The sequence below is a fragment of the Heterodontus francisci genome, chromosome 45 (assembly GCF_036365525.1).
Source record: "Heterodontus francisci isolate sHetFra1 chromosome 45, sHetFra1.hap1, whole genome shotgun sequence".
In the NCBI taxonomy this organism is placed as follows: Eukaryota; Metazoa; Chordata; class Chondrichthyes; order Heterodontiformes; family Heterodontidae; genus Heterodontus; species Heterodontus francisci.
Genome location: NC_090415.1, coordinates 10008312 through 10032367, shown reverse-complemented (window position 1 = coordinate 10032367; position 24056 = coordinate 10008312). Strand labels below are relative to the sequence as shown.

The window sequence follows — 24056 nt, the reverse complement described above, 5'->3', positions numbered from 1 at the left end:
CGTCTTTATAACGGAGACATGGACGGCCGGTGGGTCTGATACCAGTGGCGAGCTCGCTGTACAATGTGTCTTTGGGGATCCTGCCATCTTCCATGCGGCTCACATGGCCAAGCCATCTCAAGCGCCGCTGACTCAGTAGTGTGTATAAGCTGGGGATGTTGGCCGCCTCGAGGACTTCTGTGTCGATATGCTATATATGCTATGTACATCAATATATTACAGTCTGTTTGAGCTAATGCTTGTTTCATTATGAAATGACATTACAAGGCTATAGTCCGTTAAAACCTCTATGTAAGAACAATGGGAGAGATAGGTTGAAGACCACAGCATCCTTACAGGGGGTGAGATGAGAGAAATAGGAGACAGCAGAATTTCAAAAAATGGCTTCCATCAGCAAGAATGTGACCTTTAGTATCCTTGTTAAAATAGAAAGGAACAGGAAGTATCTGTAATGTGTGTAGATTGAACCATTAACTAACTGGGGTCAAACAATGATGTCAACCTGGTCCAATTAGGATACTTCGAACAATTCAAAGCTAATATGGTGACATCTTTGCACCCAAAGAAGGGTAAAAAGAAAGGGTGTCACAGGACATTGTCGGCACTTCGAGAGGCGTCCACGGAACATCATTATCACACTTAGAAGGAAAAGATAGAGTATGGTCAAGAAAACAGCAAGGGAAGCAGAAAGAGAGAAGTCCACGCCCCAGCAAGCCCAGAAGCAAGAACCGGTGCTGAGTGATGCTGCATACCTATTGCTGTTGTTAAACATTCACTTTATCTATCTTAGTTAAAACTAATAAACTCTCAGACTTGATCACAGAACTTGAGTTTGTACCTTGTAGTTCTATTTTGGCCAATAATCACAGGACATTTTCTGTCACCACTTCCCCTCTCTATTCTATCTCCCTCCTCTCGCTCTCCTCCCTCTGCACTTTATTATTATTGATGATGGTCATATTGACCTATTTATTCTCCTCCATCTCAGACAGTCCCCTGCGATTATGGATGACTTTTTACACTCCAGTTTGATGGGTTCTGAAATAGCTGATAAATCCAATGCATGATCTGCAGACTCTGCCACATGAGGGTTAGGTGGTGTTCGAAGGGTTCAGGTAAATGACCCGTTTGGAGGTATGGATGCTGCCTTCGAGCCTCGACTTCACATGTTACCGACAAATTTCCCTGAACTGTAAACTATCTTCCCAAATGAGAGGTGATTTGAGGACATATCTAAAATGTTTCCACACTCAGACAGGGGTTCTCCTGCTCCGACCAATTTCTGAGCAAAACAGCTGCTTCCGGGTTCTGCATTTGCAGGTTCTTGGAGACAGCTGTTCAGACTAAGTGAGAGACTAATACTGATGGTCTGAACACACATAGGCAACAGAAACGACACCAGTTCCCCTCCCTGAGTACCGGTCACTGCTTCTATCCTGTGTGTGTAGGATTCACCCTGAGTCCCTCTATCCAGCTCGACCTGCTCTATCTGCAAAAGTGCCGAACCTTTCAGTATTTGCTCTGCTCAAACCGAATTCAAGGCCTGAGTAGTGAACAGAATGTCTCATTAATTCTTTGACTGAGACTATGATTGAACAGCAGGTTCTGATCGACTCGGTCAAAGATTCTCAAAATTCCTGTCCATTAATATTACAACAGGGACTGCGAGGATCTCCTGGCTCAGAGTGTTTAAGGGATACAGACCTAGGCATCGGGAATTAACCCCTGAAAATCACAGCAAAGACTGTCAACATGAGGACATTTAACAACCGGGAGCTGGAACTCTATTGTCACTGCAATTGTGTGTCCGGTGTAATCGCGGTACTTCCGTGCCTGTGTCTCTTGTTTCCAATAAAATGAGGAAGAGCGCCCTCTGACATTACTCTCATTGACCTCGGGTTTTACCCGGGTAAAACAACATTTTACTGGCTGAAATTAACTCTGCAAAGTCCCAGCAAACACACCGGATCCCTCAGTCTTCCCATGTTTCTGTCGGATTGTTTTGAGAGGAGAGGCTCAATAATAACAAACACCCTGCAGAGACAGATCACAATTTGAACATCTACATTGGACTAGCTGCCAGTTTTATATGTTACATGTTGCCCCACACCTCCCCTCCCTCCCTCCCTCCACCCTAAGCCCATGTTCGGCTTTTCAAATCGGACATTGATGAATGTGAAATGGGGAAAGTTCCCATTGAATTTTGAATGTTGAATTGCTGCAGAGATCTGCGCACGCGCGGTTTGGCCAGTCGAATTGGACATCAAAATGAGATGAGCGCATGCGCACCCCATCCCCCAGTTCTGCCTCTGAGCGTCATTCACTGAGTGAGCGGACGATTGTTTAAATCAGCTGCAAATGGAGACATTACAAGCCTGGGGTAAGTGAACAAACAGTATCTGCTCACAGCAGTACAACAGATTTGGGCCCGTGTCTGCCGATGTGCTCATAGATTAGCATTGATTACCGGGTACATTCAGCGGGAGTGGGGGACAGTTTGTAATGTACATTGTGGAGCAGGAACTGGTCCTGGAACATGGAGTGAGCTGGGGGGGAAGGGAGAGGTCTTTCTCAGGCAGTGTCTGGACAGGGAGAGAGAGACAGAATATGATGAACTCACTATTGAAAATCATTGCTGATTTCTCTCTCCAAACAGTAATGAATGTTATAATAAAAAGCAAAATACTGCGGATGCTGGAAATCTGAAATAAGAACAAGAAATCATGTAAATACTCAGCAGGTCTGGCTGTATCTCTGGAGAGAGAAGCAGAGTTAACATTTCAGGTCAGTGACCCTTCTTCAGTAATGAATGTTCCTGGTTCAGATCCAGTATCTCACTATTTATTGTTATTGGATATTGAATAGCAGAAAAAAATGGCTGAACAATAAAGATGCGGCAGATTTGAAGGGACCAGGTGAGAAGATTAAAGACACTTTTTTAAACAGTGCTTACTTGTTGTCTGTTGAACAATGGGACATGAAAATAGAAATCTGGCTTACGCAAATGTCACTACTCGATCGGGTATTCCAATTCATGGAGCAGTGCAGGGCTTGGGGTGTTTTTGAATGTCACAAAATTGTTATAAAACCGCTCCAAATCCCTGGCAAGTAGAAGCAGAGTACTGCAGTGGACTCAGACACTGACACTACTTGTGTTGTTAACTTTCCTTTTGTGATTGTTCAGAATGTTTATTGTTGAAAAGATTACTTTGATCACTTTTCTGTCTTCTCACTCAGCTGTTATTCAAGTATAAGAGTTGCCTTTCTTTTCCTGCAGGCAAAGACTTGAAGGAACCAGAATGAAAGTCGTGATTCCTCGACAGAAGGAAACGTGCATCCAGCTCGTTCCAATACACAGTAGGTACAGTATCAGTCACAAAGCACACTGACATGGTCAGGTCATCATTTCCACTGTAACAAACAAAATAAGTAGTCAGATCCACACTGATTCCAAGGTCGAGAGACACACTATCAATCCAATCGTCAAATAGAGCAGTAGAGATAGGAGTTGTTTCTATTTCACTCCAGCTGACTGGTAGATACATCAATCGCAATCCAAAAACATACAGATTATCTGATTTAAATACACTGTGTCACCTTGGCTACAATTCAAATATCAAATCTTAAACAGAACAGACAAAATGTATCTGAATGAAAGCTACAGAATGAATCCCAATAACACACCCCACAATATAAACTGAGATACAAATTACACAGCAGTCCAAACATGTCACTAAGGGTCAGACAACAACATACACGATTAATTCATTCTCTACAAACCAATGGAATTTGACATTACATAGTTAGTTAGTTAGAGATACAGCACTGAAACAGGCCCTTCGGCCCACCGAGTCTGTGCCGACCATCAACCACCCATTTTATACTAATCCTACATTACTACCACATCCCCACCTGTCCCTATATTAACCTGGCAACAAGCAAGTCTTTGGCATGTGGGAGGAAACCGGAGCACCCGGAGGAAACCCACACAGACACAGGGAGAACTTGCAAACTCCACACAGGCAGTACCCAGAATTGAACCCGGGTCGCTGGAGCTGTGAGGCTGCGGTGCTAACCACTGCGCCACTGTGCCGCCCCAAATCAGGTCATGTTCTAAACATATCAGGTCATGCTCTAAATGTGAAAGATCGTCATTCACAATTGCTTTTGCAGAGCTACAAATTGGATACCAAGCTGCAACTCACAAACAAGAATTGCATAAAACCTACAGCAATAAAATATTGTTAATCCTTATTTTAAATTAAACACAAGTAAACACATATTGATACATTAATGAGTTAAACAAAGCATTGACAACACAATGCCTGAGATACACATTAAGTCCTGAATACAGCAGGATCTCAACTCACATACAGCACAAAGACACATCGATGCAGAGTGAATCCTACAGTCAACCAGGGTGCCAGAGCCTCACAGATCAAGAATGAATCAAATATACAGACACAGTATCAGTAACTTACATATACTGAATGTGTCTATCCTGTGTGCACAGTAGAGATACTGGCAGATACAGAATGTCTCCCACACTTACATACTCGCTGTCTGTCACTCCAACTGCCCTTCCCTCCCTGTCACTCCATCTCTCTCCTTCTCTCTCTGTCTCTCACTTTGTCCCTCCTTCTGTTTTTCCCTCTCTGTCTCTCGCTCACTCTCCTTCCACCTCTGCCTCACTCTCTCTCCATCTGTCTCTCCCTCTCTGTCACTACCTCTCTGTCCTTCTCTCTCTGCCTCTCTCTCTGTCCCTCCATCTGTCTTTCCCTCTCTGTCACTCCCTCTCTCTCCTTCTATCTCTGTCTCTCTCTCTCTCTCTCTATCCCTCCATCTGTCTTTCCCTCTCTGTCTCTTCCACCCTCTCCTTCTCTCTCTGTCTCTCTGTCTTTCCATTTGTCTTTCCCTCTCTGCCTCTCCCTCTCTCTCCTTCTATTTCTGTATCTCTCTCTATTCTTCTGTCCCTCCATCTGTCCTTCCCTCCCTGTCACTCCATCTCTCTCCTTTTATCTCTGTCTCCCTCTCTGTCTCACCATCTGTATTTGCCTCCCTGTCACTCCCTCTCTGTCCTTCTGTCTCTGTCTCTCTCTCTGTCCCTCCATCTGTCTTTCCCTCCCTGTCACTCCCTCCCCCGCCTCTCTCTCTCCCTGTCTCTCCATCTGTCTTTCCCTGTCTGTCTCTCCCTCTCTGTCCTTCTGTCTCTGTCCCTCCATCTGTCTTTCCCTCTCTGTCTCTCCCTCTCTCTCCTTCCATCTCTGCTTCTCTCTCTGTCTGTCTCTCCAACTTCCTTTGCCTCTGTTTCTCTCCCACTCTCTCCTTCTCTCTCTGTCTCTGCCTCTCCCTCTGTCTCTCTGTCACTCCCTCTCTCTCCTTCTATCTCTCTCTCTCTCTCTATCCCTCCATCTGTCCTTCCCTCCCTGTCACTCCATCTCTCTCCTTTTATCTCTGTCTCTCTCTCTGTCCCTCCATCTGTCTTTCCCTCCCTGTCACACTCTCTCTCGTTCCATCTCTGCCTCTCTCTCTCTCTCTCCATCTGTCTTTCCCTCGCTGTCTCTCCCTCTCTGTCCTTCTGTCTCTGTCCCTCCATCTGTCTTTCCTTCTCTGTCTCTCCCTCTCTGTCCTTCTGTCTCTGTCTCTCTCTCTGTCCCTCCATCTGTCTTTCCCTCTCTGTCACTCCCTCTTTCTCCTTCTTTCTCTGTCTCTCTTTCAGTTCCTCCATTTCTCTTTCCCTCTCTATCACTACCTTTCTCCTTCTCTCCGTCTCTCTGCTTCTCTCTGGCCCTCCATCTGTCTTTCCCTTCCTGACACTCCCTCTCTCTCCTTCCATCTCTGCTTCTCTCTCTCTCTATCTCTCCATCTGTCTTTCCCTCTCTGTCTCTCCCTCTCTCTCCTTCTATCTCTGTCTCTCTCTTTCACTCTGTCCCTCCATCTGTTTTTCCCTCCCTGTCAAACCCTCTCTCTCCTTACATCTCAGCCTCTCTCTCGCTCTCTGTCCCTCCATCTGTCCTTCCCTCCGAGTCACTCCATCTATCTCCTTCTCTCTCTGTCCCTCCATCTGTCTTTCCCTTCCTGACACTCCCTCTCTCTCCTTCTATCTCTTTCTCTGCCTCTCTCTCTGTCCCTCCATCTGCCTTTCCCTCTCTGTCTCTCCGTCTTTCTCCTTCTATCTCTGTCTCTGCCTCACTCTCTGTCCCTCCATCTGCCTTTCCCTCTCTGTCTCTCCCCCTCTCTCCTTCTGTCTCTGTCTCTGCCTCTCTCTCTGTCTCTCTCTCTGTCCCTCCATCTGTCCTTCCCTCTCTGTCACTCCCTCTCTGTCCTTCTATCTCTGTCTCTCTCTCTGTTCCTCCATCTGTCTTTCCCTCCCTGTCACTCCATTTCTGTCCTTCTCTCTCTGTCTCTCACTTTGTCCCTCCATCTGTCTTTCCCTTCCTGACACTCCCTCTCTCTCCTTCTCTCTCTCTGTCATTCCATCTGTCCTTCCCTCCCTGTCACTCCATCTGTCTCCTCTCTCTGTCTCTCCCACTCTCTCCTTTTCTCTCTGTCTTTCTCTCTCTGTCCCTCCATCTGTCTTTCCCTCTCTGTGTCTCCCTGTCTCTCCTATCTCTGTCTGTCTCTCTCTCTATCCCTCCATCTGTCCATCCGTCCTTCCCTCCCTGACACTCCCTCTCTCTCCTTCTCTCTCTCTCCTTCTCTCTCTCTCCTTCTCTCTCTCTCCTTCTCTCTCTCTCCATCTGTCTTTCCCTCTCTGTCTCTCCCTCTCTCTCCCTCTATCACTGTCTCTCTCTCTGTCTTTCCATCTGTTTTTCCCTCCCTGTCACTCCCTCTCTCTCCTTCTATCTCTGTCTTTATCTCTGTCTCTCCATCTGTCTTTCCCTCCCTATCACTCCCTCTCTCCTTCCATCTCTGCCTCTCTCTCTGTCCCTCCATCTGTCTTCCTACCCACCCCCCACCCCATCACTCCATCTCTCTCCCATCTCTGTCTCTCTCTCACTCTCTCTCCCACTGTCTGTCCTTCCCTCCCTGTCACTCCATTTCTCTCCCTGTCTCTCTCTCTATCCCTCCATCTGTCTTTCCCTCTCTGTCTCTCCCTCTCTCTCCTTCTTTCACTGTCTCTCTCTCTCTGTCTTTCCATCTGTCTTTCCCTCCCTGTCACTCCCTCTCTCTCCTTCCATCTCTGCCCCTCTCTCTCTCTCTGTCTCTCCAACTGCCTTTCCCTCTCTGTCTCTCCCAATCTCTCCTCCTCTCTCTGTCTCTGCCTCTCTCTCTGACCCTCCCTCTGTCTTTCCCTCTCCCTCCTTCTATCTCTGTCTTTCTCTCTGTCTCTCCATCTGTCTTTCCCTCCCGATCACTCCCTCTCTCCTTCCATCTCTGTCTCTCTCTTTGTCCCTCCATCTGTCTTTCCCTCTCTGTCACTCCCTCTCTCTCCATCTATCCCTGCCTTTCTCTCTGTCTCTCCATCTGTCTTCCCACCCACCCCCATCACACCATCTCTCTCCTTCTATCTCTGTCTTTCTCTCTCTCTATCCGTCTGTCCATCCGTCCTTCCCTACCGGTCACTCCATCTCTCTCCTCTCTCTGTCTCTCACTCTGTCCCTCCGTCTGTCTTTCCCTCTCTGTCACTCCCTCTCTCTCCATCTATCCCTGCCTTTCTCTCTGTCTCTCCATCTGTCTTCCCACCCACCCCCATCACACCATCTCTCTCCTTCTATCTCTGTCTTTCTCTCTCTCTATCCGTCTGTCCATCCGTCCTTCCCTACCGGTCACTCCATCTCTCTCCTCTCTCTGTCTCTCACTCTGTCCCTCCGTCTGTCTTTCCCTCTCTCACTCCCTCCCTCTCCTTCTATCTCTGTCTCTCTCTCTGCTATCACTGACAATAGGAGAGAACAGAGGGATGGAGGGTTAGATATGAAGGCATAGAGAGGGCTGTAGAGAGGGACAAACTTGGAGAGAGAGAGAGAGATTGTTGAGTTGGATGAAGAGGATAATGTAAGATATATTAATTTGATTTAATCCTTCACTGCTGTGCAGACAAACATATTTGAGAAAGGTATGGAGAGAAAAAAAACATCGGGAGAGGGTGGAATGCAGATGAAGTTGGGGCCCAGGCGGACACTTTTCAAGACCCAGAAGGAATAGCCTCCATTTTAAATATTCAGCCAACTATTCCACCGTGGGAACCATCACACCCTCATGATATTGTTTGTGGAAATTTCATGCTGGCTTATTGGTTAATTTTTAAACCTGTGATTGATAGATTCTTGTTAACCAAAGGTATTAAGAGATAAGGGGCAAAGGCAGGATATATGGTGTAAGATTGATCACAGATCAGCCATGATATCATTGAATGCTGGAACAGAGTTGTGGGGTTAAATTGCATCCTCCTCTTCCAATATCCCCTGTTAAATATCCTTCTTTCTCTGTCAGTCACCCTGTCAGTCTGTGACTCTCTGTTTCTCTCTTTCTGTCTCTCTCTCTGTCTCTATCGGACAGTGTCTAGTGAGATTCACTCTGTATCCACCCCATGATGTTCCTGCCCTGGGAGTGTGTGATGGGACAGTGTAGAGGGAAATTTACTCTGTGTCAAACCCAACATTGTGCTTACCTTGGGAATGTTTAATGGGACAGTGTAGCTGGAGATTTACTCTGTATCCCTGGAATTTAGAAGGTTGTGGGGTGAATTGATGAAGGTTTCCAAAATAATAGGGAAACTGATAGGGTGGACTGAGAGTAAATATTCCCACTGGCTGCGGAGTCTGAAACTTGGGGCATAGTCTGAAAATATAAACAGTGGCCACTTTGACTTCATCCCATCGTGTCGTATGTACATTCTCACATATAGCAGGTATAGCAGCACATATATAACAGGATAGCAGGTATAACTGTAGTCATAGTATTCAGCTGAAAATTGATCAGTTACATTGTTATTTCAGTCCATATTTACAGTACACACGGTACCTTACTGTTGTAATCAAGTCATATAGTATCTATTCATCCCACTGGGGCAGAATTTCACTGGCTCAACATTCTCACCAAATACTAAAGCATTCCACAATGCAAGACTCACAAATTCAACACAAGTTTCCTTTTCTGAGTCTCGCTGGTCTGTTCTGATTCTCTGAGGGATCACTGATGCTTATCCTCCACATGAGCAGTCGTCCTAATCCCGTGTGCCTGTCCCACTCCCAAACCCGGCATCCACTTACATTAAGGCAAGTGATACAGGAGCGTCTCAGTGACTGAGGCAGGTGAGTCTTGAGGCTGAGCCGGGGACAGTGAGTGAGCCGGGTTAATCCGACACTCCAGGGACAGTTTAAACGGAGCTTTGCTCTGTATCTAACCTGTGCTGTACCTTCTCTGAGAGTGTTTGATGGGGCAGTGCAGACGAGGAGAGTTATTCCTTACCCATTTTAAATATAGAGAAGTGAATATCCAAGAGATTGTTTTAAATGTGATGAGGGTTTCTGCCTCTACCATCCTTTAGAGTCATAGAGAGATACAGCACTTATACAGGCCCTTCGGCCCGCCCAGTCTATGCCGGCCATCAACCACCCATTTTATACTAATCCTTTCAGGCAGTGAGTTCCAGACACCCACCAGCCACTGGGTGAAGAAACTATTGATGTGTTTCGTTCTGTTAAGTTTGATGTCAATATTTCCCCAGGATGTTGATGCTAGGGGATTCAGCGATGGGATAATGCTTTGAATGCCAAGGGGAGGTGGTTGGATTCTCTCTTGTTGCAGATGGTCATTGCCTGGAACTTGTGTGACATGAATGTTACTTCCCACTGGTCGGCCCAAGCCTGAATATTGTCCGGGTCTCGGTGCATGTGGCTATGGATTGCTTCATTATCTGAGGCAAAATACTGTGGATGCTGGAAATCTGGAAAGCATCGAGCTGAATCACTAACTCTGTTTCTCTCTCCACAGATGCTGCTTGACCTGCTCAGTATTTCCAGCATTCTCTCCTGGGATCTCAGCTGAAGATGGTTGAGCCTCGGACACTACCCTGAGGAACTCCTGCAGTGATGTCCTGGGACTGAGATGATTGACCTCCAACAACCACAACCATCTTTCTTTGTGCTCGGTATGAGTCCAAACAGCGGATTCCCACTGACTTCAGTTTTACTCGGGCTCCTCGATGTTACACTCGGTCAAACGCTGCCTTGATGTTAAGGTCAGTCTCTCTTCCCAGTAGCAGACAGGAGTGAATCGTTCCCTTTGACCCGTTGTACACTGAACTTGCTCTGCTTCTTCACAGCCTGATACAGGACTGTACACGGCCGATTAATGTAGCCCATCAAACACTCCCAGAGCAGGTTCAGCACAGATTAGGAACAAAGTACAGTTCATTCAACATTCTCACTCTGTCTTCCTCTCTCTGTCTCTCCCTCCTGCTATCTCTGACACGAGGAGAGAGACAGAGGGAGAGAGGGTTAGATATGCAGACAGAGGGAGTGTTGTGGAGAGGGACAAGGTTGGAGAGAGAGAGATTGCGGGGTCGATTGAAAGGGAGAATGTAAGAGAAATTAATTTGATGAAATCCTTCATTGCTGTGTGCACAAACATTTAAGAGATAGGTATGGAGACAGAAACATCGGGAGAGATCTCTGTCTCTCTCTCTGTCTCTCCATTTATCTTTCGGTTTCTGTGTCTCCCACTCTCTGCTTCTCTCTCTCTCTCTCTGTCCTTCCATCTGTCTTTCCCTCTCTGTCTCTCCCACTCACTCCATCTCTCTCTGTCTGTCTCTCTCTCTCTCTCCATCTGTCTTTCGCTCTCTGTGTCTCCCACTCTCTGCTTCTCTCTCTGTCTCTCTCTCTGTCCCTCCATCTGTCTTTCCCTCTCTGTCTCTCCCACTCTCTCCATCTCTCTCTGTCTCTCTCTCTCTCTCTGTCTCTCTCTCTCTGTCTCTCCATCTGTCTTTCCCTCTCTGTGTCTCCCACTCTCTGCTTCTCTCTCTGCTTCTCTCTCTCTGCTTCTCTCTCTCTGTCTTTCCCTCCCTGACACTCCCTCTCTCTCCTTCTATCTCTGTCTCTCTCTCTGTCCCTCCATCTGTCTTTCCCCCTCTGTCTCTACCTCTCTCTCCTTCCATCTCTGCCTCTCTCTCTCTCTGTGTCTCCAACTGCTTTTCCCTCTCTGTCTCTCCCACTCTCTCCTTCTCTCGCTGTCTTTCTCTCTCTGTCTCTCCATCTGTCCTTCTCTCCCTGTCACACCGTCTCTCTCCTTCTCTCTGCCTCTCTCTCTCTGCCTCTCTCTCTCTCTGCCTCTCTCTCTCTCTGCCTCTCTCTCTCTCTCTCTCTGCCTCTCTCTCTCTCTCTGCCTCTCTCTCTCTCTGCCTCTCTCTCTCTCTGCCTCTCTCTCTCTCTGCCTCTCTCTCTCTCTCTGCCTCTCTCTCTCTCTCTCTGCCTCTCTCTCTCTCGCTGCCTCTCTCTCTGTCCCTCCATCGATCTTTCCCTCACTGTCTCTCCCTCTCTCTCCTTCTATCTTTGTCTCTCTCTCTGTCCCTCCATCTGTCTTTCCCTCTCTGTCTCTCCCTCTCTCTCCTTCTCTCTCTGTCTCTGCCTCTGCCTCTCTCTCTGTTCCTCCATCTGTCTTTCCCTTCCTGACACTCCCTCTCTGTCTCTCCCTCTCTCTCCTTCTCTCTCTGTCTCTGCCTCTTTCTCTGTCTGTCTCTCTCTCTGTCTCTCCATCTGTCTTTACCTCTCAGTCTCTCCCTCTCTCTCCTTCTATCTCTGTCTCTCTCTCTGTTCCTCCATCTGTCCTTCCCTCCCTGTCACTCCCTCTCTGTCTCTCCCTCTCTCTCCTTCTATCTCTGTCTCTCTCTCTGTTCCTCCATCTGTCCTTCCCTCCCTGTCACTCCCTCTCTGTCTCTCCCTCTCTCTCCTTCTGTCTCTGTCTCTGCCTCTTTCTCTGTCTGTCTCTCTCTCTGTCTCTCCATCTGTCTTTCCCTCTCTGTCACTCCCTCCCTCTCCTTCTATCTCTGTCTCTCTCTCTGCTATCACTGACACCAGGAGAGAGACAGAGGGACGGAGGGTTAGATATGAAGGCATAGAGAGGGCTGTAGAGAGGGACAAACTTGGAGAGAGAGAGAGATTGTTGAGTTGGATGAAGAGGATAATGTAAGATATATTAACTTGATTTAATCCTTCACTGCTGCACAGACAAACATATTTGAGATAGGTATGGTGAGAAAAAAAACATCGGGAGAGGGAGGAATGCAGATGAAGTTGGGGCCCAGGCAGAGACTTTTGATGATCCAGAAAGAATAGCCTCCATTTTAAATATTCAGCCAACTATTCCACTGTGGGAACCATCACACACCCATGATATTGTTTGTGGAAATTTCATGCTGGCTTATTGGTTAATTTTTAAATCTGTGATTGATAGATTCTTGTTAACCAAAGGTATTAAGAGATAAGGGGCAAAGGCAGGATATATGGTGTAAGATTGATCACAGATCAGCCATGATCTCATTGAATGCAGGAACAGAGTTGTGGGGTTAAATTGCATCCTCCTCTTCCAATATCCCCTGTTAAATATCCTTCTTTCTCTGTCAGTCACCCTGTCAGTCTATGTCTCTTTGTTACTCTCTTTCTGTCTGTCTCTCTATCTCTCTGTCTCTATCGGACAGTGTCTAGTGAGATTCACTCTGTATCCACCCCATGATGTTCCTGCCCTGGGAGTGTGTGATGGGACAGTTTAGAGGGGAATTTACTCTGTGTCAAACCCAACATTGTGCTTACCTTGGGAATGTTTAATGGGACAGTGTAGCTGGAGATTTACTCTGTATCCGTGGAACTTAGAAGGTTCTGGGGTGATGAGATGAATTTTTTCAAGATAATAAGGGAAACTGATAGGGTGGACTGAGAGTAACTATTCCCACTGGCTGCGGAGTCAGAAACTTGGGGCATAGTCTGAAAATATAAACAGTGGCCACTTTGACTTCATCCCATCGTGTCGTATGTACATTCTCACATATAGCAGGTATAGCAGCACATATATAACAGGATAGCAGGTATAACTGTAGTCATAGTATTCAGCTGAAAATTGATCAGTTACATTGTTATTTCAGTCCATATTTACAGTACACACGGTACCTTACTGTTGTAATCAAGTCAAAAAGTATCTATTCATCCCACTGGGGCAAAATGTCACTGGCTCAACATTCTCACCAAATACGAAAGCATTCCACAATGCAACACTCTCAAATTCAACACAAGTTTCCTTTTCTGAGTCTCGCTGGTCTGTTCTGATTCTCTGAGGGATTACTGATGCTTATCCTCCGCATGAGTAGTCGTCCTAATCCCGTGTGCCTGTCCTGCTCCCAAACCCGGCATCCACTTACATTAAGGCAAGTGATACAGGAGCATCTCAGTGACTGAGGAAGGTGAGTCTTGAGGCTGAGCCGGGCACAGTGAGTGAGCCGGGTTAATCCGACACTCCAGGGAATGTTCAAACTGAACTGTACTCTGTATCTAACCCGTGCTGTACCTTCTCTGAGATTGTTCGATGGGGTAGTGCAGACAAGGAGACTCTGATAGGGTAGACAGAGAGTAACTATTCCCACTGGCTGCGGAGTCAGGAACTTGTGGGCATAGTCTAAAAATCTAAACGTAGTCTCAAAACCTTTCAGGAGTGAAATGAAGAAACAGTTCAACACATCAGATGTGGTATCAGTTTGGAACTCTCTTCCACAAACAGCAATTGATGCTGAGACACTTGTAAATTTTTAAATCTGAGATTGATAGATTTTTGTTAACCAAAGGTATTAAGAGATAAAGGGCAAAGGTGGGATATATAGTGCTAGTTAGATCACAGATCAGCCCTGATATCACTGAATGTTGGAACAGGGTCGAGGGGTTAAATTGCCTCCTCATCTTCCTATGTCTGATGTTAAATATCCTTCTTTCTCTCTCAGTCGCCCTGTCTGTCTGTGTCTCTCTGTTTCTCTCTTCCTGTCTCTCTCTCTCTGTCTGTTTCGGACAGTGTAGAGTGAGATTCACTCTGTATCCACCCCATGATGTTCCTGTCCTGGGACTGTTGGATGGGACAGTGTAGAAGGAGCATTACTCTGTATCTAATCCATGCTGTACCTGTCTGGGGAATGTTGATGGGAGCGTGCAAACAGAGAGGTCTGGGACCAGTGTCCTCATGGGGAGGACTTTATGGTTCCTCCTAATTGACCAGTTAGCAATATTGGTGCTCCAGGGATGAAAGGGGCATTGGCTGAGTGGATACGACATTGGCTGAGAGAGTGGACAATGGTTGTTTCAGACTGGAGGGAGGTATACAGTGGAGGTTTATATTAGGATCACTGATCTTTTTGATATATACTAATGACTTGGACTTGTGTTTACAGGGCATAACTTCAATGTTTGTCAATGTTTGTGTCATCTGCAATGTAATAAACAGGGAAGGGACTAGTAGCGGTCTTCAGGAGGAGAGAGGCATCCACCCAATCCAGTCCCCTTGGGACTTGAGATGTTTCACTCAGATCACCTCTCATTCTTCTAAACTCCAGTGGGTATAGACCCAACCTGTTCAACCTTTCCTCATAAGATAACCCCTTCATCCCAGGAATCAGCCCAGTGAACCTTCTCTGAACTACTTCGAATGCAATTATATAATTTCTTCAGTAAGGAGACGAAAAGTGTCCACAATCCTGCAGACGTCGTCTAACTTATGCCCTGTACAGCTGTAACAACACTTCCCTACTTTGATATTCTATTCACCTTGCAATAAACAACAACATTCCATTTGCTTTCCTAATCACTCGCTGTAGCTACACGGTAACATTTTGTGATTCATGTAACAGGACACCCAGATCCCTCTGTACCGTACAGTTCTGCAGTCTCTCTCCATTTCAATAATATACTGATTTTTATTCTTCCTGCTAAAGTGGACAAGCTCACATTTTCCCACATTATACTCCATCTGCCAATTTTTTGCTCACTCACTTAACCTATGGAAATCTCTTTGTAGACACTTTATGTGCTCTTGACAACTTACTATCCAACCTATCATTGGACAGACACAGGGCAGGTTAACTTCAATGCTGAGAAATGTGAAGTGATGCATTTTGGAAGGAAGACTGAGTGATATAAACTAAATGGTACAATGTTAGAATGGGTGACAGGACAGAGAGATCTGGGATTTCATCAATGTTAGCTGTTCTACCCAAAAGCTCAATTTGGGGCTTGGAATCTGTGAGTTGAATTTAGCTTTATCCTGAAAAGTGTTTGCAAACGTGTTGGGAAATGTGTCAAAAGCTGTTTCCATTCAGACATTCCTGCATTGTGGAAGTGTGAGCTGTCTTTGCAGAGACAGGAAATAGAGTTGTTTGAATGGACCTGCAGGTTTTGGTTGATGCAATAAGGTGAGAATTTGAATTGTGTCCCTTCCAGATACACAGAATTGAAGGTATTTACAGAACACCACATGAAGTAGTTTACCAATGTCTGACAAACTTCAAAGACTTCAAACACATGGAAGAAGAGGAGAAGGGAACAATATACAAAACCTGAGTCAGTCAGACAACAGCAGTAGGAAAATTAATCTCTTTTTATGGGTTTTAATTTGAAGGCCTGAGCTGATGATTGAAAAAGTAGGAGTTCAAATCCCACACTGGGCTGTTGTGAATTTGAATTTTGTTTTTTCTAAAAATAAACATAAATCTGGAGTTAAAAAACCTCTAGGATGGAATGATTCACTCCTGTCTACTAGTGCAAAGCCCGTGTGTGTCTCAGTTTTGCTGTATTTATTAACGATTTAAGATGATGTGGTAGAATGCAACATACCCAAGTTTACCAATGACACAAAAATAGGCAGCATTGTAAGCAGTGTAGCTGGAAGCAGAACATTGCAAAGAGATATCTGAAGTGAATGGGCAAAACTGTGGTAGATAGATTTCAATGGCAGTAAAAAAAGTCTAGAACAGAGTACTTTATAAATGGTGAAAAGATAGAAACACTGGAGGTCCAAAGAGACTTGAGGGGTTTGTGTCCATTTGAGTGCAGTGTAGATTTACCAGAATGATAACTGGACTCCAAGGGTTAAATTACGAGGTGATATTACACAAACTGGGGATTTATTCCCTGGCATTTAGGAGGATCATGGTGATTTGATCAAAGTTGTTGAGATATTAAGGGGAACTGATGGGGTAGTTTGCGAGAAACTATTTTGGCAGCTTTGGAATATAGGAACAGGATTAGGCCATTCAGCCCATAAAACCTGCTCTGCCATTCAATACTATCATGGCTGATCATCCACTTCAATGTGATTTTCCCAGACTATCCTCATACCATTTATGTCATTGGTATTTAGAAATCTGTCAATCTCTGCTTTAAACATACTCAATGACTGAGCTTCCACAGCCCTCTGGGATAGAGAATTCCTAAGATTCACAACCCTCTGAGTAATGAAATTTCTCCTCATCTCTGTCCCAAGTGGCTTCCGCCTTATTTTGAAATTGTGTCCCCTGGTTCTAGACTCCTCAACCAGGAGAAACATCTTACCTACATCTACCCTGTCTATCTGTAATGTTACCCCAGGGTCCCCACACAGCCTGTCTCCCCGTCCCCCTGCTTCTAAAGTGTCTCAGGGTCTCCTGGCACTTTCTATCTCTCTGCTACTGTCTCTATCCCTCACTATCTCTCTGTTCTCTCTCCATTTCTATCTCTCCCTATCTCTCTGTTACTCTACCTCTGTTCCTCTCTCTCTGTCTGTCACTCGCTCCCACCATGTTGGTTATCATTGGGGGTCGAGTTAAATCACAGACAAAATAAACACTTCACCTGTCTGCCCCGAAATAAATAGCAAAATTTGTAGCTATTTTATGTCTGTATTCAGACAATATAGACAGGAGTGTATATTATATGATGGGATGCTGCAAATCGATTTACACTCGTACTGTCGGAAAAACAACTTAAAAAGAATTATTCACAAGTCTAGTCCAACTTAATGACAGATATGACCCGATAAGGTAATAAATGCCAAAAGTCTGGAGTTTTTTGGAGTACGTTAAGCTTTACTCTGTCTGGCTTTCAGAAATTAAACATTACACATGCACTGCAAGATTAAAGATTATACATAGGTTAGGTTACATAGAATTTTGGAAGGACGAACAAGGCTAGGGAATATCCAATGAATGGTAGGACCATAGGAAGTACCGAGTGTCAGAGGGATCTTGGTGTACTTGTCCATAGATCACTGAAGGCTGCAGCGCAGGGAGACAAGGTGGTTAGGAAGGTATATGGGATACTTGCCTTTATTAGTTGAGGCATAGAATATAAGAGCAGGGAGGTTATGATGGAGCTATATAAAACACTGGTTAGGCCACAGCTGGAGTACAGTGTACAGTTCTGGGCACCACACTATAGGAAGGATGTGATTGCACTGGAGAGGACGCAGAGGAGATTCACCAGGATGTTGCCTGGGCTGGAGCATTTCAGCTATGAAGAGAGACTGAAAAGGCTGGACTTGTTTTCCTTAGAGCAGAGAAGGCTGAGGGGGGACCTGATTGAGGTATACAAAATTATGAGGGGCATTGATAGGATAGATAGGAAGAAACTTTTTCCCTTAGTGGAGGGGTCAATAACCAGGGGGCATAGATTGAAGGCAAGAGGCAGGAGGTTTAGAGGGGATTTGAGCAAAAGATTTTTCACCCAGAGGGTGGTTGGAATCTGGAACAATGTCAGATATATTAATTTGATTTAATCCTTCACTGCTGTGTACACAAACATAGAAGAGATAGGTGTGGAGAGAATAAAAAACATCGGGAGAGGGAGAAATGCAGATGAAGTTGGGGCCCAGGCGGACACTTTTGATGATCCAGAAGGAATAGCCTCCATTTTAAATATTCAGCAAGCTATTCCACTGTGGGAGTCATCACACCCTTATGATATTGTTTGTGGAAATTTCATGCTGGCTTATTGGTTAATTTTTAAATCTGTGATTGATAGAATCTTGTTAACCAAAGGTATTAAGAGATAAGGGGCAAAGGCAGGATCTATGGTGTAAGATAGATCACAGATCAGCCATGATCTCATTGAATGCCGGAACAGAGTTGTGGGGTTAAATTGCATCCTCCTCTTCCAATATCCCCTGTTAAATATCCTTCTTTCTCTGTCAGTCTATGTCTCTCTGTTTCTCTCTTTCTGTCTCTCTCTCTGTCTGTTTCGGACAGTGTCCAGTGAGATTCACTCTGTATCCACCCCATGATGTTCCTGCCCTCGGAGTGTGTGATGGGACAGTGTAGAGGGAAACTTACTCTGTAACCCTGAAATTTAGAAGGTTATTGGGTGATTTGATGAAGGTTTACAAAGTAATAAGGGAAACTGATAGGGTGGACTGAGAGTAACTATTCCCACTGGCTGCGGAGTCAGGAACTTGGGGCATAGTCTAAAAATCTAAATGTAGTCTTAAAACCATTCAGGAGTGAAATGAAGAAACAGTTCAACACATCAGGTGTGGTTTCAGTTTGGAACTCTCTTCCACAAACAGCAATTGATGCTGAGACACTTGTAAATTTTTAAATCTGAAATTGGTAGATTTTTGTTTACCAAAGGTATTAAGAGATAAGGGGCAAAGGTGGGATATATAGTGTTAGTTAGATCACAGTTCAGCCCTGATAACACTGAATGCTGGAACGGGGTCGAGGGGTTAAATTACCTCCTCCTCTTCCTATGTCTGATGTTAAATATCCTTCTTTCTCTCTCAGTCGCCCTGTCTGTCTGTGTCTCTCTGTTTCTCCCTTTCTGTATCTCACTGTGTCTGTTTCGGACAGTGTCTAGTGAGATTCACTCTGTATCCCCCCTATGATGGTCCTGCCCTGGGACTGTTGGATTGGACAGTGTAGAAGGAGCATTACTCTGTATCTAATCCATGCTGTACCTGTCTGGGGAATGTTGATGGGAGAGTGCAAACAGAGAGGTCTGGGACCAGTGTCCTCATGGGGAGGACTTAATGGTGCCTCCTAATTGACCAGTTAGCAATATTGGTGCTCCAGAGATGAAAGGGGCTGTGGCTGAGTGGATACGACATTGGCTGAGAGAGTGGACAATGGTTGTTTCAGACTGGAGGGAGGTATACAGTGGAGGTTTATATTAGGACCACTGATCTTTTTGATATATACTAATGACTTGGACTTGTGTTTACAGGGCATAACTTCAATGTTTGTGTCATCTGCAATGTAATAAAAGGGAAGGGACTAGTAGCAGACTTCAGGAGGAGAGAGGCTGTCTGGTGAAATGGAACACACAAGAACAAATAAATTAGGAGCAGGAGTAGGCCATTCGGCCCCTCGAGCCTGCTCTGTCATTCAATGGCTGATCTGATTGTGAACTCAACTCCACTTTCCTGTCCGCGTCCCATAACCCTTGACTCCCTTACTGATAAAAAATCTATCGAACTCAGCCTTGAATATATTCAATGATCCAGCCTCCACTGCTCTCTGGGGAAGAGAATTCCACAGACTGACCCTCCTCTGAGAGAAAAACATGTCTCCTTATCTCAGTTTTAAATGGGACGTCCCTAATTTTTAAACTGTGTCCCCAAGTTCTAGTCTCCCCAACAAGGGGAAACATCCTCTCAGCATCCACCCTGTCCAGTCCCTCCCTCTCTTTCTGTCTCTGTCTCTCTCTCACTATCTCTCCATCTGTCCTTCCCTCCCTGACACTCCATCTCTCTCCTTCCATCTCTGCCTCTCTCTCTCTGTCTATCCATCTGTCTTTCCCTCTCTCTCCTTCTATCTCTGTCTCTCTCTCTCTGTCTCTCCATCTGTCTTTCCCTCTCTGTCTCTCCCTCTCTCTCCTTCTATTTCTCTCTGTCTCTCCATCTGCCTTTCCCTCCCTTTCACTCCCTCTCTCTCCTTCCATCTCTGCCTCTCTCTCTCTCTCTGTCTCTCCAACTGTCTTTCCCTCCCTGTCACTCCCTCTCTCTCCTTCTATCTCTGTATCTCTCTCTGTCCCTCCATCTGTCTTTCCCTGTCTGTTTCTCCCTTTCTCTCCTTCCATCTCTGCCTCTCTCTCTCTCTGTCCCTCCATCTGTCTTTCCCTCGCTCTCCTTCTATCTCTGTCTCTCTCTATCCCTCCATCTGTCCTTCCCTCCCTGTCATTCCATCTCTCTCCATCTTTCTCCTTCTCTCTCCATCTCTCACTCTGTCCCTCCATCTCTTTCCCTCTCTGTCTCTTCCACTCTCCTTCTCTCTCTGTCTCTCACTCTGTCCCTCCATCTGTCTTTCCCTCCCTGACACTCCCTCTCTCTCCTTCTATCTCTGTATCTCTTTCTATCCCTCCATCTGTCCTTCCCTCCCTGTCACTCCATCTTTCTCCTTCTCTGCCTCTCTCTCTGTCCCTCCAGTGGTCTCCTCTTTAGTGACTTGGTGCCAAATTGTTATTATTTTTTATTCATTTGTTGGATGTGTGCATTACTGGCTCTGTCAGCATTTTATTGCCCATCACGAATTGCCGTTGAACCTTCTTGAACCGCTGCAGTCCATGTGGGGTAGGTACACCCACAGTGCTGTAAGGAAGTGAGATCCAGATTTTGACCTAGTGACAGTGAAGGAATGGTGATAGCGTTCCAAGTCAGGATGGTGTGAGACTGGAAGGGAAACTTGCAGGTGGTGGTGTTCCCATATGTGTTTCCTGTTTGTTTGCTCTCTCTCCCCCTCCTTATTTCTAGACCTCCCTGTCCCTCTGTCCCTCTGTGTTATGGGAATCTAAGAAGAGAAGGAAGTGGGTGCAGGAACAGAGAGACCTGGGGATGTCTGTGCACAAATTGAAAGTGGCAGGGCTAGTTGAGAAAGTGGTTAAAAGGCATATGGGATGCAGGCTTTGTAAATAGAGGCTGAGAGTATAAAAGCAAGGAGGTTATGATGAAGCTTTATAAAACACTGCTTCATCCTCATCTAGTATTGTGTCCAATTCTGGACACCATATTTTAGGAAGGATGTGGGGGCTGTAGAGAGGATGCATAAAAGATTCACGAGCAAGGTTCCAGGGATGAGGGACTTCAGTTACGTGGATAGATTGGAGAAGCTGGGGTTGTTCTTTGTGTCTTTCTCCGTCTTCCTCTCTCTCTCCCTCCTGCTACCACTGACACTAGGAGAGAGACAGAGCGAGAGAGGGTTAGCTATGAAGCCAGGAGAAAAAGACCAACACATTCAGCAACCATTTCAGTAGGAGAAAAGCCAATCACAAGCACAAGCTGTTGGAGGGACGGGAAATCGATTACGAAGGGACAGAGTATCTGATCACACCCGGGATGGTGCAATGAATGCCAACAAAGCCCATTTCAGCCTGCAATATGAAAAGGAGGGATGGAGAGCAGAGAGGGAATGAGTTAATTTTTACTGAGTTAATGAGGGGGCAATGGCGTCCTGCGGCTCCCACAATGCAGCGCGACTGGGAACGTCCCCTTTCTGCGGTACAGGCCGCGCTGCACTCTGGGAGGATGCTCCGCACATGCGCATCTCTACAAGAGCGTTAACCGCTGCTTTTTTATTTCTCCCCCGGCTCAGACGTTCAACTTTCCTCCATTGAGATCGAGAGCTGAAGCCGCTTCTCTTTTTCCTTTCAGCTGCTGTTTACGGAAATCAGTGGCCGGCTTGTGACGTCACGCAAACATGGCGGCTGATGACACCACCTGCCTCGCCCCACGTGTCTGGATTCAAGGGGTCAAAACCTGCCTCCGCGCAGCCGCGGTTTGGGCGACTTGTCACCCCACCCCCCGCCCCCCCCCCCGCCCTTCCTCGGGTGGGGGGAGGGGGTCAGCACCAGACTCTTAAAGGGACCCTGCACCACCAGAACTGTCCCAAACTCTTAAAGGCACCCAACATGGACAGACATAGCAAGACAGTTGGAGAGCAAGTAATTGGGAGGGAAATAGAAAAGAGAGAGTGATGGGGAGAGAGAGAGGAAGAACTGAGCTTGAAAGAATCATAGAGAGATGGAGAGACTGAGAGAAAATAGGTGAGAGTGAGAGAGCAACAGATGGTGAGAACCAAGAACAGTACAGCACAGGAACAGGCCATTCGGCCCTCCAAGCCTGCGCCGATCTTGATGCCTTCCAATATTAAACAACTGGTGACCCTTACCTCCCACATCCTGTAAGAGGAGCATGCAACTGCCCGAGCTTCCATCCCCTCCACTCTAAATTGACAAAAGAGATTTTAAAAAATAAAGGAAAAAACTTACCTCACCGAACCCTCCACACAAGAGTCCTTTTTTTTTGGTTTGAGGAGGAGGATAGGTGGGAGACACTACACGTGTAGTGTTTCAGGTTTAGCCACTGCCTGAATATATAAGTTCACTTACCCAGCAGTCCCCGTGTCTGAGTCCGCCCAATCACGAGGTAAGTACTTTATAGTGAAACTTACCTTCCCGGCTGCCCCCTGGCTCGCACTCTCACCACTCCCACTGCTCAAATGGAAGAAAGAAATACCCACCAATCACTTAGCAGCTCTCCTGTGACGTCACACTTCAACTTTTGCTGGTCAAGCAGGTCCACAGAACAGAACCGAGCGGCTCTCGCTGCTGCTTCTGGTCTCTGGCTCGAGTACTTTAGATGTGTCAGTTTTTGTCCAGTGTGTGCAGGAGGGTTTTCTGACTCAGAATGTAGACAGGCCAACCAGGGGCGATGCCACATTGGATTTGGTACTGGGTAATGAACCTGGCCAGGTGTTAGATTTAGATGTAGGTGAGCACTTTGGTGATAGTGATCACAATTCGGTTAGGTTTACCTTAGCGATGGGCAGGGACAGGTATATACCGCAGGGCAAGAATTATAGCTGTGAGAAAGGAAATTATGATGCGATTAGGCAAGATTTAGGATGCGTAGGATGGGGAAGGAAACTGCAGGGGATGGGCACAATCGAAATGTGGAGCTTATTCAAGGAGCAGCTACTGCGTGTCCTTGATAAGTATGTACCTGTCAGGCAGGGAGGAAGTTGTTGAGTGAGGGAGCCGTGGTTTACTAAAGAAGCTGAAGCGCTTGTCAAAAGGAAGAAGGCGGCTTATGTTAGGATGAGACGTGAAGGCTCAGTTAGGGCGCTTGAGAGTGACAAGCTTGCCAGGAAGGATCTAAAGGGAGAGCGAAGAAGAGCAAGGAGAGGACACGAGAAGTCATTGGCGGATAGGATCAAGGAAAACCCTATGGCTTTCTATAGGTATATCAGGAATAAAAGAATGACTAGAGTTAGATTAGGGCGAATCAAGGATAGTAGTGGGAAGTTGTGTGTGGAATCAGAGGAGATAGGGGAAGTGTTAAATGAATATGATCTAATAGCCATTATGGAGACATGGCTGCAGGATGACAAGGATTGCGTCCTCAATATTGAGGGGTGTGTAACTTTCAAGAAGAATAGGAAGCGAGGTAAAGGTGGAGAACTGGCACTGTTAATCAAGGATCGCATTGGTGCAATAGTTAGACATCACCTTGGTTCAGGAGATCAGGATGTAGAATCGGTTTGGGTGGAGATGAGGAATAGTCGGGGGAAAGGGCACTATTGGGTGTAGTCTACAGGCCCACAGACAGTCATCACAATGTAGGATGAAGTCTACAAGAATAACTAATGGGTGCTTGTGATAAAGGGATGGAAATAATCATGGGTGATTTTAATCAACATATAAACTGGAAAAAATCAGATTGGTAATAGAAGCCGGTATGAGGAGTTCATAGAATGCTTTCGAAGTAGTTTCTTTGAGCAGCATCTTCTAGAACCATCCAGCGAGCAGGTTTTATTAGACTTGGTACTGTGTAATTTGACAGGATTAATTAATGACCTCAGAGTATATGCACCTCTTGGTAGCAATGATCACAATATGATTGAGGTTTGCATCCAGTTTGAAATTGAGAGGAGTGTGTCTAAGACTAGTATTTTAAACTTAAATAAGGGCAGCTATGTGGGCATGAAAGCTGAGCTAGCTGAAGTGAACTGGGTTACTGGGCCAGGAGATAGTTCAATAGAGAAGCAGTGGCAGACATTTAAGTGGATATTTCAGAATACTCAAAATAAGTATATCCCGACTGGAAAGAAAAATTCCAAGGGG

The 24056-nt window shown here is 45.9% G+C and overlaps 1 long non-coding RNA gene across 1 annotated transcript; it reads left to right on the top strand.

Moving 5' to 3' along the window:
* The first annotated feature begins 3285 nt into the window (after positions 1-3285).
* On the top strand, positions 3286-22191 carry LOC137356204 (uncharacterized). The gene is made up of 3 exons (XR_010971025.1): positions 3286-3357; positions 9937-10183; positions 21586-22191. It is a non-coding gene; the product is annotated as an uncharacterized lncRNA (long non-coding RNA).
* Positions 22192-24056: the final 1865 nt, after the last annotated feature.